At 36.2% G+C, this 18404-nt stretch overlaps 1 protein-coding gene and 1 long non-coding RNA gene across 9 annotated transcripts in view; one reads left to right on the top strand and one right to left on the bottom strand.

The window, feature by feature from the left end:
* MGAT4C (MGAT4 family member C) overlaps positions 1 to 14706 on the bottom strand; it is a 617011-nt gene extending 602305 nt beyond the window's left edge. For all 8 annotated transcript variants that reach the window (XM_058673691.1, XM_058673683.1, XM_058673688.1 and 5 more), the window contains exon 1: positions 14631 to 14706. The gene's annotated coding sequence lies outside the window, so the exon portion shown is untranslated. The remainder of the gene's footprint in view (positions 1 to 14630) is intronic.
* Positions 14707 to 14840: 134 nt separating this feature from the next.
* Positions 14841 to 18404, top strand: part of LOC131482078 (uncharacterized) — a 96661-nt gene continuing 93097 nt past the window's right edge. Inside the window, exon 1 of the long non-coding RNA XR_009246752.1 lies at positions 14841 to 15023. This is a non-coding gene — a long non-coding RNA (uncharacterized LOC131482078). The remainder of the gene's footprint in view (positions 15024 to 18404) is intronic.

Consider the following 18404-nt stretch of genomic DNA (forward strand, 5'->3'; position numbering starts at 1 on the left):
TCCTTTGTGAGACTCATAATTCACTTTTTGCTAGTTACAGGCTCTTGAAGTTGGATTCTAAATAACGTAATTCTAGTAGTGTTTCAGTATATACAGAAGGAATAAACGTGAAGGAATAAAGACATCATACCACTTTGATACAATGGCATATTATTCACTGATAAAAGGAAATGAGTTATCAAGCTACAAAATTACAAAAATGAATATTAAATACATACATATTGCTAAACAAAAAAGAAATAAATCTAAAAGACAAATGCTATATGATAGGAATAAAATGACATTCTGGAAAAGGCAAAGTTACAGTGCTGGCAAAAAATGACTATAGGTTGCCAGGGTTGTAAGTTAAAGCATGGAAAATGGTGAAGAAGTAATATACAGGGTATATTTTCTAGTGCATCGGAAACAATTTTTATGATGTTCTAATCGTAGACGCATGATTATGTGCATACTTCAAAACCTATATAACTACATAGTATAAATACCAAACCTCAATGTATTCAGAAAAATAAGAATTACAGGATTTCAAGGATTAAAGAATAAGGAAAAGCAGTGTAAATAACTCTATTGCAAACTTAGAAAGCAACTTAAGTCATTCTAGAATGAAGTGAAGTTTGTGAGGTGAAATATGCAAGCAACAGTAACTATGTATAAGCACTATACTCTGGTTGACAAAATTATTTTTCCCAGAAGTCTGAAAAATAATGGAATTGCTATAAATTATAAGAGTGAATAAATGGTAGTGATGGGATCCAAGATTCTTGCTATTGTACTGAGACTTCACAGACCAAACCAGGGCTGGGAGAGAGGAACATGGGCAGAATTATCCTTCTGATAATGAATGAACATTAGTACATTAATATGAACTCATGTTGACCTTATACTAGGATAATAAAGTGTGTGTGTGCTAATTCAGGTTAGCATGAACACATCAATTCCTTTCTTTTTCAGCTGAAATAACCTGGAAATAACAACACCTCCACAGCAACAAGAACATCTAGAACTAAGATCTTGATTTCTAATAGAATTTTCCAATAACAGAAACCAGGGATCTTTGGAAAAATGGTTAATTCCAGTACCAGGGAGGGAAATACACAAGATGAGTTCAGAGACATATGGCAGTACTAGAAAATAAGAGCTCAGGACAGAAAAAGAGAAAACGAAGACAAGAGCTAGGGAGCAAAATAAATCTTACCAAGACACTACTTGCAGCATTGACCAAAACCAAAAGAACTTGAGCAAAAAATAAATGATCTTGGATATTAAACTGAACAGAGGAGAGGAAAATGCCTATAGAATATATATAAATGGGAAGCCATTGTGAAAAATAGCTAATAAGGAATAGGGAAAAGTTTTATATAACGAATAAACCTTGTAAATAAAAGTGAGGGCTTTAGAACACAGGATTTCTTATTTCCATAAAATTATACAGACTAGAATATCAAGATTTAAAAAACTATTAGATTTCTTTATTTGAAATTCAGAGAAACGGAGAGAGGGAGAGAAACAGACTCTTTCTTTCTCTCTTTCTCTCTCTCTCTGTCTCTCTCTCACACACACACACACACACACACACACACACACACACACACCCCTACACACTGGTTCACTCTCTGAACGGTTGTTATAGCCAAGTCTGGGACAACCTGATGCAGAGTGCCAAGGACTCCCGTACCAGTTTCTCTACTAAATGACAGAGCCCCAGGCCCAAGAACTTGGGCCATTTTCTGCTACATTTCTAGACACAGTTTATAACTTTTCTAGACTTCTCCTTAGAACATCAATATTTCCGTTCATAATCCACTTTCACATTCAAAAGAATGTCGGTGCTCTGCACGGTAGCCTAACGGCACAAGTCCTCGACTCACATGCACCAGGATCCCATATGGGTGCAGGTTCTTGTCCCGGCAGCCCTACTTCCCATCCAGCTCCATGCTGGTGGCCTAAGAAAGCAGTCAGGACAGCCCAAAGCCTTGGGAACCTGCACCCACGTGGGAGACCAGGAAGAGGCTCCGGGCTGCTGGCTTCGGATTGGGTCAGCTGCAGCCATTGTGGCTGCTTTGAGAGTGAATCATGGGATGGAAGATCTCTGGCTCCGTCTCTCCTCCTCTGTGTATATTTGTCCAATAAAAATTTAAAAAAACAAAGGGAATGTCAATTCCTTATTTTCTGTTGCTTTGGTGAAAACACTTAGAGATATTCTTAATTTTTCACCTTAACTATATTTGCACACTCAAAATATATGAAAATGTTACTGCTTATAATTTCAGAATACAGTCAACATCATATCAACTTCATGATACTGCTAAGAGAAATTATCGCCTTGTGTTTGTTATTTTTTACTGATTTTACCTCACTTAGTTTTAGTGATGATCCTATAAGGGACCTAAATGGCCCCTTACAATTTGTCCCTGATTAAATACATCCCTACCAAAGAATCAGAGAAATCCTTTTACAATAATACACCACTTCAGATCATTCCCCCATTTAAATCCATGAAATGCTAAATTTTATAGCATTGCTATCTGATAATGTAATTCCATCTTTGTTCTGCAGTATTTTCATATTTTAGTTATTTGCATTTAGATAAAAGTTTTAAAAGATTATGTCTATTTCCACTGTGTAAAAAATATATATGATCATTAGAATAATGATATATATGATCATTAGGATAATGATCATATATATAAATCTGCTTAGGGGAATTTCGTAAGACTTAAAAATATTTCGTATTTTTTCAGATTAAGTGACATGCATTATGCAGTTCTATAGATATAAATAAGAAAATACAAGCAGTCTTTTATTTCTTTATGTTAACTTCAGTAAATTCATTGGTCATAAAAAGCAGTAATGTGACCTTTCCATATAGATTTTCTTCCATGTAGAAGATAATTTCTATCCAATAACAAAGAAAATAATCAGGATAAGTGGTTGTTCACTCTAAGTACCTGTTAACGTTTCATTATTGTGGTACAAGTAAGGAATTATACAAAGATCAATCTTTGAATTTAATTTAAATGGATTTCAGTGGTAAATTGCACTTTGGTGTGCTCCATAAGGATACATTTCCTAGTAAACTGAATTGTACATTTTACAAATTGATATAGACCAGGACAGAAACTTCATTCCATGCAAACATTTTAGTATCTATACAGAAATGTAAAATTAGTTCTGCAGGTATCTGTGGTTCTGCTACATTAGAATTTTATTTATCTAAACAAATGGAATAACTTAAAGTTAGGCATGTCCTCTGTGTTTCCCTAAAATATTACATGTTGACATGTGTAATCTATTCTATATCTTCAGCTGCTTTGTATATTATCGTATGCATTTATGCTACGGCTTGGGCACTTCATTCATACACTAAATACCTGCAATGAGATGATCTGTCAGAAAATGCTCCAGGCTTTCCATCTAGTAACAAACAGAGAGATTCAAAACCACACACATTGTATCCTTAAAAATTTATATTTTCATCAGTAAATCGTTTTTCATTTTTCCTATATATCAAGTGAGTATGGTACTTTAAACACTGTTAATTTTGTGAATTTCTTACAAAATTTCTACATTTTTCTTAATTTTACATGATAACCAACTATTATGAATTGCATTTTCATTCTGATTAAAATCAATGATGTTAATAGAGGGTAAAGTATCATCTTTATAATTTACACATGAAAATTTTACATAAATATTATTGATATTACATTTATCAAGTTATTGGCATTCAATGTTTCTATAGACTCTTCTCATTATAATAAACACCAACTCCTCTTCTGCCTATTTTCTGGCCCAAATTACTAATTAATTTAAGCAGTCAGTAGCCTCAAATTGGTATTTGACACTATTTATAGGTTATCAATTTGTCTCCTCGGTTTATTAGACTTTGTTTGTTTGTTTTGAGCCACAGTAGGCTGCATCAACACAATCCTTTATCACAAACACCAAAGATGAATTTCTGTCGGTATTATGCATGGTATCTCCATGTCTACGAGTTACTGGCTATGAGTAAAAGGGGGACTGATTCTGATCCAGGAGTCAGAAGACTAGTGAGTAGAATTTTGTGGTGGTATTTTTTTTTTATTTTAAAAGGAAGAAAATACTTTTCGCTATATCCTTCTTGCCTTTGGTGTATTTTTAAGAAAATATATTTAAAGCTTGGCAGTCATCTTCAATACATGAGGTAAGAAACTTAAGGATTAAGGGGCAATACCATTTCTTGGAAGAATGACAAAAATCTAACTACTAGCAATGAACTACTGCACCAAAACTAGAAATATATGTATGTATATTACATGTCAGGTGAAATGATTAAATGTCTCTGTTGTTTAAGGTGTTGTTCCAGTACTGTACACTTATCCTAACTGATGAAACCTTCTACAATTTCAAAATTTGGATCCCAAATTGCAGCAAACAAATTCAACAACAATGATAATTTTGGTAATAACAGAAATAAAAGTTTTAATTTATTATATGTATTCTATCCCTAGGTTATATTCCACATGTATCACAGTAACCCATAAAACACCTCCTTTACAGTTGACTAAAAGCAACACAGCGAGGTAACCAAAGCTTACACAAGCTATGAACTGTAAATTGATACCAAGCAGTCTAAGCTTAGAGCTCCAGTTCCTCTCTTGGTTGGAGCGTACTCTTAGGGAACAGACAGCTACAGCGAAGCAGGATTGTATACCATAATCCACAATTTGTATGTAAAAAGACAAATGCGAACAAAAGCAAAAATAAGTTGGAAGCAAGCATTTAGCATAGTTTAAGGAGGTAGTTGGCCATGTCTGCATCTTGTATTGGAAAGCCAACATTCCTTCCCCGTTTGGTGCCCGAATGTAGCTTCCTGCTAATGCACACCCTGCAAGGCAGGAGTGATGGTCAGCAGTTGGACCTCTGCTGCCCATCGAGAAGCCTCAGTTGGTTTTGTGTTCCTAGCTACTGGAGAATTCCAAAAGTGAACCAGAACAGTCTCTCGTGCTGTGTCTTTCTGCCTCCCAAAGTAAATCATTAAAATAAATTAATATAAAATAACGCCAAAATATTATATATTAAAAATACTACTCATTTAAAAAAAGATTTGTTTATATAAGGGAAAGGAAGGAAAGATAGAGTAAGAGAGGTATTTACCATCCACGGTTCACTCCCAAGTAAACAGGAAGCTGGAGTTGAAAGCAGAGAGAGCAGCAGGGACTCAAACTGTTGCCTGTACAGGACAGCACTGTTGCAGGTAGGGGCTTAATCTACTGCACCAAAACGCCAGACCCTGTATCTTTACAGTTAATAATAAAAGTTCTATTGTTACCTTTTTTCTTGCAGTGTACATTCTAGAAATTCCACTTAAGCTGAAGTAGTATAGGCACAGATTTGTAAAGATGGTTTAAGGCTTCATTTATTTTTTTTTTCTGTATATGTAGCTTTGAATTTTTTTGTCCAATGTTACTTCCCTGAACAAGTGATAAATTATGTCGCTTTTTTCCTTCAGTAGTATGTATTCAAGTGTTTTTGAAAATATAACTTAATAAACTTGAATTTACGAATCAATATCACTCTGAGCCACAACCGTACAAAACACAAATTAGAACCATGACAGATTATATTTAAAAAAATAGAAGATACGTCTATCATTGTTTGGGAACATGTAGCCTATATCCCTAATTCAAATTTCATGACTGAACTTCTCACATGTTGGATAAAATTAGAAATAATTTACTTACTTTTATTTCCCTACAGGTTAGATTTAAAAATATGAGGATAACAAAATTATAAAACATAAAACCTGTGGATTACTTTCCTTATTCCTGTGACTGTACAAACACCATCAAGTACAAATCATACGCACAATCATGAATTACCTTTAAATAATTTCAGATATCCCTGCTGTACTGTGCGACCCTGCATTTTCAATTCGGTAACTTTATATCTACAATGGAACTCACAGCCATCATTCCACTTATCCACTTCTGTAAGATTTTATCCACCTTTTTTTTTTTTTTGAGTTCTTTTTGCTACACTTACCCTCAGATAATTACATATTGATATTGTGTAATATCATACACATACAAGTCAAAAAATTCATTAAACACAATAAATCACAAAATATAAAATACTCCAGTTTACATCAGTACAAAGAGTATGCAGTATCTTTGAATTATTGAACAACTTTGTATTTTATTCCTCTTGCATGATTAAGAATTATTTTGATTGAGTTTCACATGTATTAAAAATGTTTTTTTGCAACCTTCCCCTAAATTAATTGCATAGTCCACCATTATACTTCTAATTCTGCCACACTAATTATTGACTGGAAACTTTGATTATATTTGAAAATGCCTGCATATCATACATAGCATTTTCATTTATACAGAACATTGCTATTTTAAGGGTACGGCTAGCATCATGTGAAATGATAGCTCAGAAACAGTTGGGAAAATGCCTGTCTTTGGGGATTGTATGATATTGTATTTATGGTGAAAAAAAATTTGGGGGTCTGTTGCTTAGCAACCTGAATGCAAGGAAAAATTTGCATCAGTGCTTACAGAGTAAGGGTTTACGACATTAAATTCTTCAGAAATGTTTCTATTATTAAAGAAATTCACAAACATTATTAAGTTAGTCAATTTTCCAACTTCATTTTATTAACTCTTACATAAAAGGACAATAAAAAATGAGATAAAAAATGAGATAAAACCTAAGGATTTGGGAAGAGCCTGGAAAACCATCTCCTCCGCAGTTCCTAACAACCACGTAATTATCCTTTAGGGAAAACACATTCTGTTACAATTACTGTGGAGGTACTATTTCCCCCTGTTTTCTGGGTGTATTTTGTGGTAAACTACTATATTCTTGTAAAATGACACTTTAGTGAACTTCATAGTGTATAATTCAAAATGAGTGGGCAAAAGGAATAACCACCATCACAAATGTGTAATATTTGCCCCTTTCCCACCCTTTCACAGTCTATGAGGACACCTTGGACAAATAATATATTTCCACTTGAATTTATGAGGAATGTTAAGAGCATTGTTAAAGTCTAACGAATCATTTTCAATTTTTTTTTCTCCTTGAGGCAAAAAACAAATCACAGAAGCCTATAACTATTTAAAACAATAATAAGCGATATTATTTTAAAAATTGTGATGACTATGATTTCCTCATTAATTCTAACAGATGAGTTCTTCACAGAAAAGGTAAGATTTGCATAATCTACTTCTTTTCATTATCCATTTTGCAGTTGAGGGCATCACTGTAATCCCAGCAGTCTCAGAAATCAGTTGTTAACAACACATGAGTTCCTGATGTCCCTATTAATAGGCAATTCAGTCTTGAATAATTCTAGTCATCTGTTTTTCAATTACTTCGAATCCAAATGGTTTCTGTAACTTCCATATCTGTTTCACCTCATTCTTTCACCTTTAGATTTGCTGCTTAAATTGCTCCTTCTGTCTCTGCTCTCTAAATTGTAGAAATTGCTCACAGCTACTCTTTCTGTGCGAAGATCAAAAAACTTCCTGGGCCTGGCGGCATGGCCTAGCGGCTAAAGTCCTTGCCTTGAAAGCCCTGGGATCCCATTGGGCGCCGGTTCTTACCCCGGCAGCTCCACTTCCCATCCAGCTCCCTGCTTGTGGCCTGGGAAAGCAGTCGAGGACGGCCCAATGCATTGGGACACTGCACCCACGTGGGAGACCCAGAACAGGTTCCAGGTTCCCGGCTTCGGATTGGCACACACCGGCCCGTTGCGGCTCACTTGGGGAGTGAATCATCGGCTGGAAGATCTTCCTCTCTGTCTCTCCTCCTCTGTGTATATCTGGCTGCAATAAAATGAATAAATCTTTAAAAAAAAAAAAAACTTCCTTACTTACAACCTAAGAGTTTCCTGATCGTACATCAAATACATATATGTAGCTAAACATCAGAGAGAACTCCAGAAATACATATGATTTTATGCCTGTTAAAAAGTCTTTAATACAAAAAACTAAATTTAGGAGAGGGACTAAAACCTAGCAAGAATTTCTTATCATTTGACAAACGACACAAAACACACTATCAATGGCACAGTGTGTGATGCCAAAGTTCACCTCTGCTTACCTGCTCTTCATATTGATCACTAATTTCTGCCTAACGGCACTCTGTACTCTAACATTAACAAGAGAGTGCCAGGCTTCGTTTACTTAGACATCAATAGACATATAATACCTCTATGTATATCTATATCTTTGGAAAATAACTGATTCTTGACTCATAATTAGCAAGTCTTACATGAGCAGCAGTTACTTTAACCCATTGTTTTCTCTTTGTGTCCTATGTTAGCATCTTTTAAGATCTATAATGTAGTGCTTAATATATAGTCAATCAATAGTATATTTGTAAAAATTAATTCATCTATTAAATTTATTACTGAGCTACTAAGACAAATTTTAAAACATGGCATTTGTGGAGAGATTTGATCTCTCAAACATTTGGTATTTGTCTTGCTGAAAAGCAGTTGAAAGAGATTCACTGAATCAAATCCAGGATTTTGCTCCTAATCTTTACTTGACAAATACTTATTGGCTACAAATAATATTTCCTATAAAATTGAAATAATTTCTATCATTAACATTTTATAGTTTCTTAGACAATGATTTATGATAGAGGAAAATGAGCTGATATAAGTTATTATAATCCTCTTTATAAACTTCAAAGAGAGACATTTAACCTAGATTTGCAAACTACCAGCATGCCTCAAGGAAAAACTACACCCTGGACTGTATTTAGATCTCAATAAACTCAGTTAAATGGAACGGCAGGTAGAGGTTATTCCAAGCAAACAGTTTGATTAGTGACAATGGACACAAGGTGTCTGTATGGAGGTCAACAATTACTCAGCCTTCAGTGAGCGTAGCTCAAAGCACAGCTTTATTTAGTTGCAACCAAAATGGACATATTGGAGTGGTATTGTTGGTTCCCTGCAAAAACTGTCAGGAATTTATGAATTATGAGTGCACAGGATGTGAGAAAGGGTGCTGGAGGACCCTGTGTGCTCAGGCTGTGTACATTTTCCACACTGTGTGCTTTTAAGGTTCTCAGAAAGATTTCTTGTAAGTTTACATTGTTGTCTGCTGAACTGGACCCTCTCCAAGTTACAAAGGTGCAGAATGAGCCTTTTTGAACATTTTCTGGAAAACAGGGGCTCATGAGTAACCTGTTTCAGACTGTCCTGTCCTTATGCCCTATCTCTTGCCTAGGCCTACAGAATCCTACACTTCTTGATTTAAAAGCAAAGGATTAGAAAATATTTGAGAAAACCTCAGGTAGCAATCCTTTCTCATTGTAAGGAAGCCACAGAGCCAGCTAGATGCAGCTGACAACAGTGATTTTAAGAGCATATGTAAAAGCTAATTATTGACTAGTAAATTCCTTAAGTGTTTATGGGGAACTAGTAAGGCAACAGGTGCTGCAAGAATTTTTAAGGATATGATGTTGACCACATCAGCAATCAACCTTGGTCTATGGGGTGGGTAATATGTTTCTTAGTCCTCACACAGTCAACACAGCCATGACAGAAAAGGATAGGGTAGTGTCAGCGCGTGAAGGGAGGCATTCTGAAATAAGACATGTTACTAATTATTGATGACACAGGACTCAAGAAAACCTAAAAGCTCGTGCAGAATTCAATAGTACCCTGTAATACCAAAAAATTCTAGAATATGAAGAAGTATGGATGACAAGTAACTGAAATTAGGATAAAAGATGGAAGCACATTGACGATAACTACCGAAAGAATTTAGCTGACATTAATTCTTTCGTGCTAATGACCATTGCTTCCACTCATTGCATTCAGAAGCACCATATTCCTAGCATCAAGTCAGTCACGGTGGAACATCACATAACAGAAGTCAGCAAAAACCGCAAACCAAGAAGCATCAGCTGTTCTAACAGTCTATTTCAGTGTGTCTAGTGATCTGTTCTTTTCACTCATGGGCAAGCGTCATCTTTAAAAAGTTGCAGAGGTACCAGGCAACGTTTGTCATTATTTTTCTTCAGAAATATTATTTCCTTCCTCTCCTAGGAAGAGACAATATGACTGATAGCTTGAACTTGACAAGATTTCAGCCGAGTAGATGGTGATAATATCTTTAAGATCTTCCCACCTTGAGTTCTCTACCAGGGAAATTTCTACTGTAATTTCTACTGTAGAAATTTCAACTGAGAATTCTTGATCGTTTTTTGCCTCCACAAATTTAAATTGCCAAAAGATACTTTGTTTCTCAATAGATATGGAATTTCACATTTTTAATCTTGTCCATTTAGAAGCATCACAGTCCACATGTTCTGTTCACCTCCCTTCTCATCCAATCTTTAATTGTTTGAGTTTTTCAACTTTGTTTCATCATCTCACAATCTTCCACAGTGATACAAACTTACAGAATCAAGGGTTTTTCATTATTTCCTAGTGATCATTTCCTGACACATGCATCCAAAATGTTGTCTTGCTCAGATTTTCACTTTTGTTTATCAACAGCTACTTTTCATTTTTAACTTATTCTTTGCTACATTTTCCTCTGCTATATTATGATAGATTATTACATAAGTTTACTTATAATGAATTGAAATTTAAAGCTATAGAACTAATTTTTGGTGAGCTGATACATTGAGAATATATACAGAATAAACAAGAAAAATAACAAAGTAAATAATTTTGGACCATAGAATAATATAGAGGGTCAACGCTAATATTTAGTAAATACCATATCTAATATTTCTATTCATGCTTTTGTTTCTTAAACAAAATGGACTCGTCATAGCTACGAAATTAAACACTGCTGTTAACTCAGTGTTAAATTTATGGATGAAACTAAAAGTATCATGTAATGGAAGAAATATTGAAATTTGGAATAGCTCTTCTTTGTAGTGAATCTGTATGTTTGAATGAAGCCTATAATTTCAGGAAAATTAAGGTGTTAAGAGTTGAAATAATGTTTGTAATTACATACCTCAATTGTATTCAGTCTCTGTGCCTTCGCCTATGACACAGTATCCTATTCATTATTATTTACTCTTGTTACACGGCTGAATCCATATCAATATAATATATATACCATATACTAACTTTCATATTTAAGTTCCTCTATTTACAGCAATGTATCCATTTCCTCCGTACAGAACAAAATCAGGTCATTTAAATAAAGTAGAATCTGTTCATTTATGCTCAAATAAACTAAAACAAAACATAATTAATAATAATCTTTTATTTTAAAATTTTACACAGAACTTAATTTGTAAAGATATTAGATGGAAGAAATGTTAACATACTCATGCATTCATGAAGTGACTTCATTACTAATAGTTTAAAAACATTGGTGCCAGTATCCAAAGCAATTACAAAAGAGTTCCAGTGAATTATAAAGAAATATATCCAGTTACTTCTTTTTTTAAAAGTATATATTTAATTATTTTTATCGTTCCATGATAACAGTTCTATAGACTCTGGGATTTTTCAAAAGAACAAATTCAAATGGCTAATAGACACGTGAAAAAAATGCTCTGGCTCCCTAGCTGTCAGGGAAATACAAATGAAAACTGCATTGAAATTCCGCCAGTTACTTGTAAAGAAAATTCTCTGAATATGTTAAAAATATTGTGCCTATAGTATCATACAATACTTACTTAAAAACATATCATAGACATGAAATTTTTGATTGAAAATATTAGAATTTCTACAATATTGTTACATGATCAAAGTTAAACAACACATCACAAATGTCATCATTAATCAACATTTGAATGCAAACATTAGAAATGTTTAAATATTTTGATCATACATATTTAGGCAATTTTAATGAAATCAAATGTTTAAAAACATTTAAAATACATTTAGCTACTCTAATAATAATATGCTCTTTTGTGTTTATGTAGACTTTTTAAGATAACAAAAAAAGAAGATAAAGCTAGCCCACAGAAACAGTAATTGAAATATAAAATGACTCATTAAATATTAGAGCTTTTTTCCCTTGAAAAACACAATGTCAACTTAACAATGGATCAAATAGTTTTCTTCCTTTCACTTGGTAACAAAACAAATATATATTTAGTTACAAATAAGCGGAGCTGGACATTTCTAAACATATAATTTGTTAGAGAATAACTGAAACCCAAAATAATCAGTTTTAAATTTTCAAACATCGCAAACAGATTCAATATTCACCACGATACTGAAATAAAATATGCTATTCACCATCTTAAGAGCAAAGCATGAGTTAATCATCATGACTTGCACACAGTTTCTGTAGGTAACTATTTAGTGGTAGCTGAAGTGATCATTTCTCTGCATTTTAGACAAGAACAGTATTCATATAATTACATGCCTGTATTTGAGTTTCATTTCCCACAATATTCTTTTATTATATTTTTCTAATACATGGCCCAGATCTAGACCACAACATCCTTACCTGTTAAACATACTAAGAGTCCGTAATAGTCCTTCACCAGTCCTCTGTATAGTGGCCTTCTAACCCATAATAGTTGTCTTATCTAAGCTTTTGCTGGGCTTTCTGACAGAACTAGTTATAACCAAGTAGCCACGCAGCAGTCTAACATCTGAACAAACCCACTTAGTCTGATTGCTGTTACCTTGTGATTTGTTAGAATGCTAAATCACACAAGAAACATTATTTTAAAGACCTATTTATTTGAAAGTAGGGTAACAAAGAGAGCTGGGGTTTGGAGTAGAGCTAGAGACCAAGACCAAGAGAATAAATTCCATTTGTTGGTTTGTTCCTCAGATAACCACAGCAGGCAGTAACAAACTAAGCCAAAGTCAAATGAGGAACTCCAGCTGGGTCTCCCACTTAGCCAACAGTCCCCTCTCCTCCAGTACTTGGGTATTTCATGTGCTAACGCCCAGATGCATAAGCACAAACAAGACAGGAAGTGGTGAAGCTGGGATCTGAACCAGCACTGCGATACAGGAAGCAGAAGCTAAAAAACACCATATTCCTTTATCCTTCCCCTCTCCCAACCCCATGCCTTCCCACCGCAGCCATTTGAACACACAACCTTGTTCTGATAATGTATGTGCCCAAGGGACACTCCACACCACTTTTCTCATTGTGTATCGTAGCTCCACCTGCCTCTCAGCTTTGCCCTGCAGCACCCACATTTATAAATTCTCAAACCGCCCTCAATCTTCTTAATATCTACTTCTGAATAAGGAGCTCCTGGTGTTTGACTTGGTGGGAGAGTTTGTGCCTGTGGGGCAAACCTGTTGCTTGACAACAGAAGCATTAAAGCATTATCCTCCCATCTTAGAAATGTAAAATTACTCATTCTCAAATAGGCAATTATGCCAATCATAAAGCACTGTGTCAGCTCATATACGGAATAGGCAAATGGAATCTTCATCGTTATTTGTCAGGAGAAAAACAAGAGGCTTTTCTTGGCTTAAATCACATTTTTTTTCACATTCTGTGCACTTATTTTCAATAGCCAACATATAAACAACGTGAGGAACCAAAGAGAGTAAGAAGAAGCATTAGTCCAAGAAATAACTACAGAACCAGAAGTTAGAATGCTACACATATCAGAACTATGAAACAGACATTAAATAATAATTACTAACAACTTAGACGATGCAGTACAGTGGCCGCTGCTGTGAGGCAATGGATTAGCCCACTGAGAATCTCTTATGTGGGGGTGCCAGTTTGAGGCTCGGCTGTTCTGCCTATGATCCAGCTTCCTGCTCCTGTGTCTGGGAAGGCAGCAGAAAGAGAGCCAAGTGTTTTGGTCTCTGCCATCCACAAGCAGCTGAGAATGGAGCTGCAGCGCGCTGGGTTTGGCCTGGCCCAGCTCAGCTGCTGTGGGCCTTGGGAGGGTGAAGCAGTAAGCACAAGAGCTCCTCTCTATCCATTCATCTGTCTCTCTCTGTTGTCCTGCCTTTCAAATAAACAAATAAGCACATCTTAAAAAAAAATCAAGTGGAAAAGTTGGAGAACGGGCCTACACAACTGGGGAATTTGTAAGCATCCCAAACTGGAAAAGAGAAGGAGAAATGCAAGGATACAGGCGGATACAAAAGTCTGAGATGAGAAACATCTCTGTAGTTTAAAACAATATGGGACAGAAAAGAACCCAGGGGTCGATTAAGCAAAATTCTCCAAATTGACTTTTAAAGAGGAATAATGGGGATGGGGTGCGGAGGGTGGGTAAACAGGAAAGAACTTGAGCTTTCGGCCACGATCCAGGAACATGCGCTATATTCACCCCTCTGAAACAACTAACGAAACACACCTGCGTGAACATGTGTGAGACACGCGCCTTCACACACAAGACATAGGAAACAATATGGGAGTCATTTTTGAGAGAACAGAACTATTATGGCCCTATAATAAAACCTACTGAGGTGAACAGTGAACATACTGATTCCCGAACCAGGCTCTCGACTCCCACGGAGGCGTTTTTACATCCGTTTTTACTTCAGTGTTTCTACTAAGCGGACTCTAGTATCCTCGGCAAATAGAAATTTTATTTAACAGTGAGAGAACGAACACACAATCTTACACAACTGTGGACCACCCCAGAGAAATAACCAATATAAGTGAATGAGAACATTGTCCGTAAAAAAGAGAAAAAAATGAAAACAGTACCTGTGGGGGAGCGGCAAGGGGTCCACCGAGAGCCGGAGGCCTGCATTGGGTCCGTCTGCGGTAGGTTCATGGTAGAGAAAGAGAGCGCCAGCAGTAAGAGCACAGTCCACGGAATAAAGAACATTCCCTCCTCAACCCATTTTATAAGGAAGAGGGTTGCACCTAAAAATGAGTACACAACCGGATCTGAAGTGGTGCCCTGGCCCCGGAAGTGATGGGTGCACCCTGGGAAGGTGGGCATAACCTACTGGCAGTTAAAGAGACAGCATCACTTCGCAGCGATACATGAGTACCAGCTCCCGTGAACTCTTAACTGCCTAATTACACCATAATACTATTGGGAAGGGAATTTTCACGCTAAAGAACAAGAAGATGGAAGCAAAACATAAACTGGTGAGTTTCCCAGAGTCGGGGTTCTGAGCAGACCAAGCAGTAAGAGAATATAGACGAGCCATGCAGACAGGCCGCGGTGTTGGGCAGCCGAGTTAGCCCTGACCTGTAAGCCGGAATTCTGTAGGAACACTGGATTGTTTCTATGTGTATAATATGCAATATTATATCAAAACATCTCTGCTTTAATATTCCTAAAATCCAAGAGCAAGCAAACAGTACGATAAAATAGCAAATATTTGGGTATGCATGTAACCAAAAATACGTGGCAAACTATCACTTCAGCTAACGTAAACTAGATATGATACTATAATTTTCCTACTACATTAGTTGAAGTTGAAAATGTGCAGCATGAAATAATGTTGAAGATGGAGCTGATGTGAATTCTCAGACATACAGCTGTTAGTTTTGCATTTTCTGAAACTGCTTTCTATATGAAAAACATTATTAGTTAATAAATGAGAAGTAAAAACATATATTCTAAAAATTGTGAATGTTTATATCAAAGTTATTAATAATATTCAAAATCTAAAAGCAACATAATTTAATTCCTGGATAGATAAACAAGTGTACATGAGTAAACAGATTAGTCTGTAATAAAAGTGAATACATTCTTATTAAGTGGGGATATATGGTTGAATTTTCAAAGCATGTTACTCTGTGAATTAAAGTCATCACAACATGTTTTTTGTGTAATTGTTTTCCTATGATGCTGTGGAAAAGTTCGATTCATAGGGCTGGGAATCAGATGAGCCATGTGCTGTGGCGTGGGAGGCAAAGAATGACAGCAAAGTGCAGAGGATAATTTTCAGATGATGAAATTCTTTTGCATCTTGTATGTGGCAGCGGTTTTGCAGTTTCAGTATTTTCCCAACTCACCAGACTGTGACAAGAGATTTTTCCACAGGATAAAGTACTTTCATCCAAATGGAGATGCCTGGGTTCAGGTCCTGGTCCCACTTCCCACTCTGGCTCCTAACTACTGTGCATGGAGTAGCAGCCAGTGCTGGTTTGGATAGTTATGTCACTGTTACCACAAGGGAGCTCTAGTTTTATTGTCTGTCTAATTTCTCTAACCTGGAACAGCATGTGTTGCTGCATGTGGGTGAGACCTGAACCACCGGATGTTTATCTTATTTCTCTGTTTTTTTCTGGCTTCCGGCTCCAGGTTCCTGCTAATATAGTCCCTGAAAAAGATAGTGATGTTTCTTTTTTTTTTTTTTAAGATTTATTTATTTTTTTATTACAAAGTCAGATATACAGTGAGGAGGAGAGACAGAGAGGAAGATCTTCCGTCTGATGATTCACTCCCCAAGTGAGCCGCATTGACCAGTGCTGCACCGATCTGAAGCCGGGAACCAGGAACCTCTTCCGGGTCTCCCACGTGGGCGCAGTGTCCCAATGCATTGGGCCGTCCTCAACTGCTTTCCCAGGCCACAAGCAGGGAGCTGGATGGGAAGTGGAGCAGCCGGGATAAGAACCGGCGCCCATACGGGATCCCAGGGCTTTCAAGGCGAGGACTTTAGCCGCTAGGCCACGCCGCCAGGCCCCAATTAGTGATGTTTCAAGAAATCAGGTTCTTCCTACCTATCGGTTAGAGTTGCACTAGCTTCCGTGCTAGGGACTTTTGCCTGGCCCAGTCCAAGCAACTGCAGGCATTAAGGGGAGTAACCCAGCAAGAGAAGCACTCTCTCTGCCGCTCTGTTTTGTCTCTCTCCCTTTTCAATAAAGAAACAGATGAAAATAACATGTTTTCCAATTGCTAAAACAATTTAATATGTACATAACACTTATATAATTTTGTTCAAAGTATTTCCTGTTACTTTAAAAATTTGTTATAGCAATATAAAGAACACTAAGCTATGAAAGAAAATTTGGAGGACATGAAGACACAAGGAATGAGCTTCAGCATGTTCTTGAACTCTATGACCTTTGAAACTGTAAGGCCAAGTAGATGGCTCCAGCGATTATAGCCAAAGGGAAAAAGGAGAAATTCAGACTATACATGATGTGAAAACATGCCATGCTTACAGATGATCTAGTATTTGCTATTTTCTCCTTAAGACTATAAGCTTAGTAATACTTGTAATTAAATGCTTAAAATTTACAATTTAAACATAGATTGTTATTATATTCTCCATAGAAACCGAGGCTTTGCACATCAAAGCACAGCATGTTCACAATCAGATGGGAAGGAATGACCCAAGTGCCAGATTCTCTATTTTATCCCTGGGAGTATTTTATGCTATGCTTATGAATGAATAAAGTATATGTCCATCTGGCTATCCTTAGTAAATAGGCTTTATTTCTGGGTTCTTCTTAAAACGAAATCGTCTACCTTAAACCCTTAGACATGACTGTGCAAAATAATTTTATCTACATTAAAATAAATGTTAACTTCCAACTAATGGTATTTTAAATAAAAACTACTGATTTCAGTTTTTTCCTTCTTTTATTAACACTTTTGTTACTCTTGCCATAGTAATGGAAGATTTATTTATTTATAAAATTCAGGAATTTTTTTTCAAAAGTGAGCATGAACTTTATATTTTAAAGATGATTAAAAATTAGAGTGGCAGAGATAGAAAGAAAGAGGTGCATTCCATTTGCTGGTTACTGCTCAAAAGGCCACAGAAGCAGAGGCAGATCTAATTTCAGAGCCAGGAAACCTGTCTGCATCTTACTCACGGGTGAGTGACGGGGTGACTGAGACCCCAGCACCTATGCCATCACTCATCGCCTTCCTAATTTCATTGGCAGGAAGCTAGATTAGAGGATGTTCACTTGAAACTCAAACCAGAACCATGACATGGGATGAAGGCGTTGCAAGTGATGGCTTAACCTGATCACCTCAATGCTACCTCTTACACTGAGCTTTCATAGCGATTACATCTTTCTTAACTATTTATTCATTTTAGATAAAACAAAACTTAGATACTGTTCCCTTATCAAATGCACACAATAGCTGAACTGTGGCCAGGATGAAGCAGGAGACAGGTAATCAGTCTAGGTCTCCCACACGGAGGAAAGAAGTCCAAGACTGGAACAAACATCACTAGTGCCTCCAAGACTCAGCATTAGCAGGAAATGGAGATCATGGCCGAAGCCAGGTACTATACCTAGGTACTCTTACATGGAACATGGGTGTGTCTAACCCACTTGGCCAACCACCCATTCCAACCAGCTCATTATGTAAAAGACAACTGAATTATTTGACTGTTTCTAACAACACACTAAAAGATTCTTACTCAAAAGTCCTACACAAATAGCGTCCTACTTAGAGCTATTTCCACACAAGGATGGGAGACATTTTTGTTTCCAAAGGATATTTGGATATTTAAAATATTTGTAGATCATCCAAAATAATCTTCTTAAAGCCAGTTT

The sequence above is a fragment of the Ochotona princeps genome, chromosome 15 (assembly GCF_030435755.1).
Source record: "Ochotona princeps isolate mOchPri1 chromosome 15, mOchPri1.hap1, whole genome shotgun sequence".
Lineage (NCBI taxonomy): Eukaryota > Metazoa > Chordata > Mammalia > Lagomorpha > Ochotonidae > Ochotona > Ochotona princeps.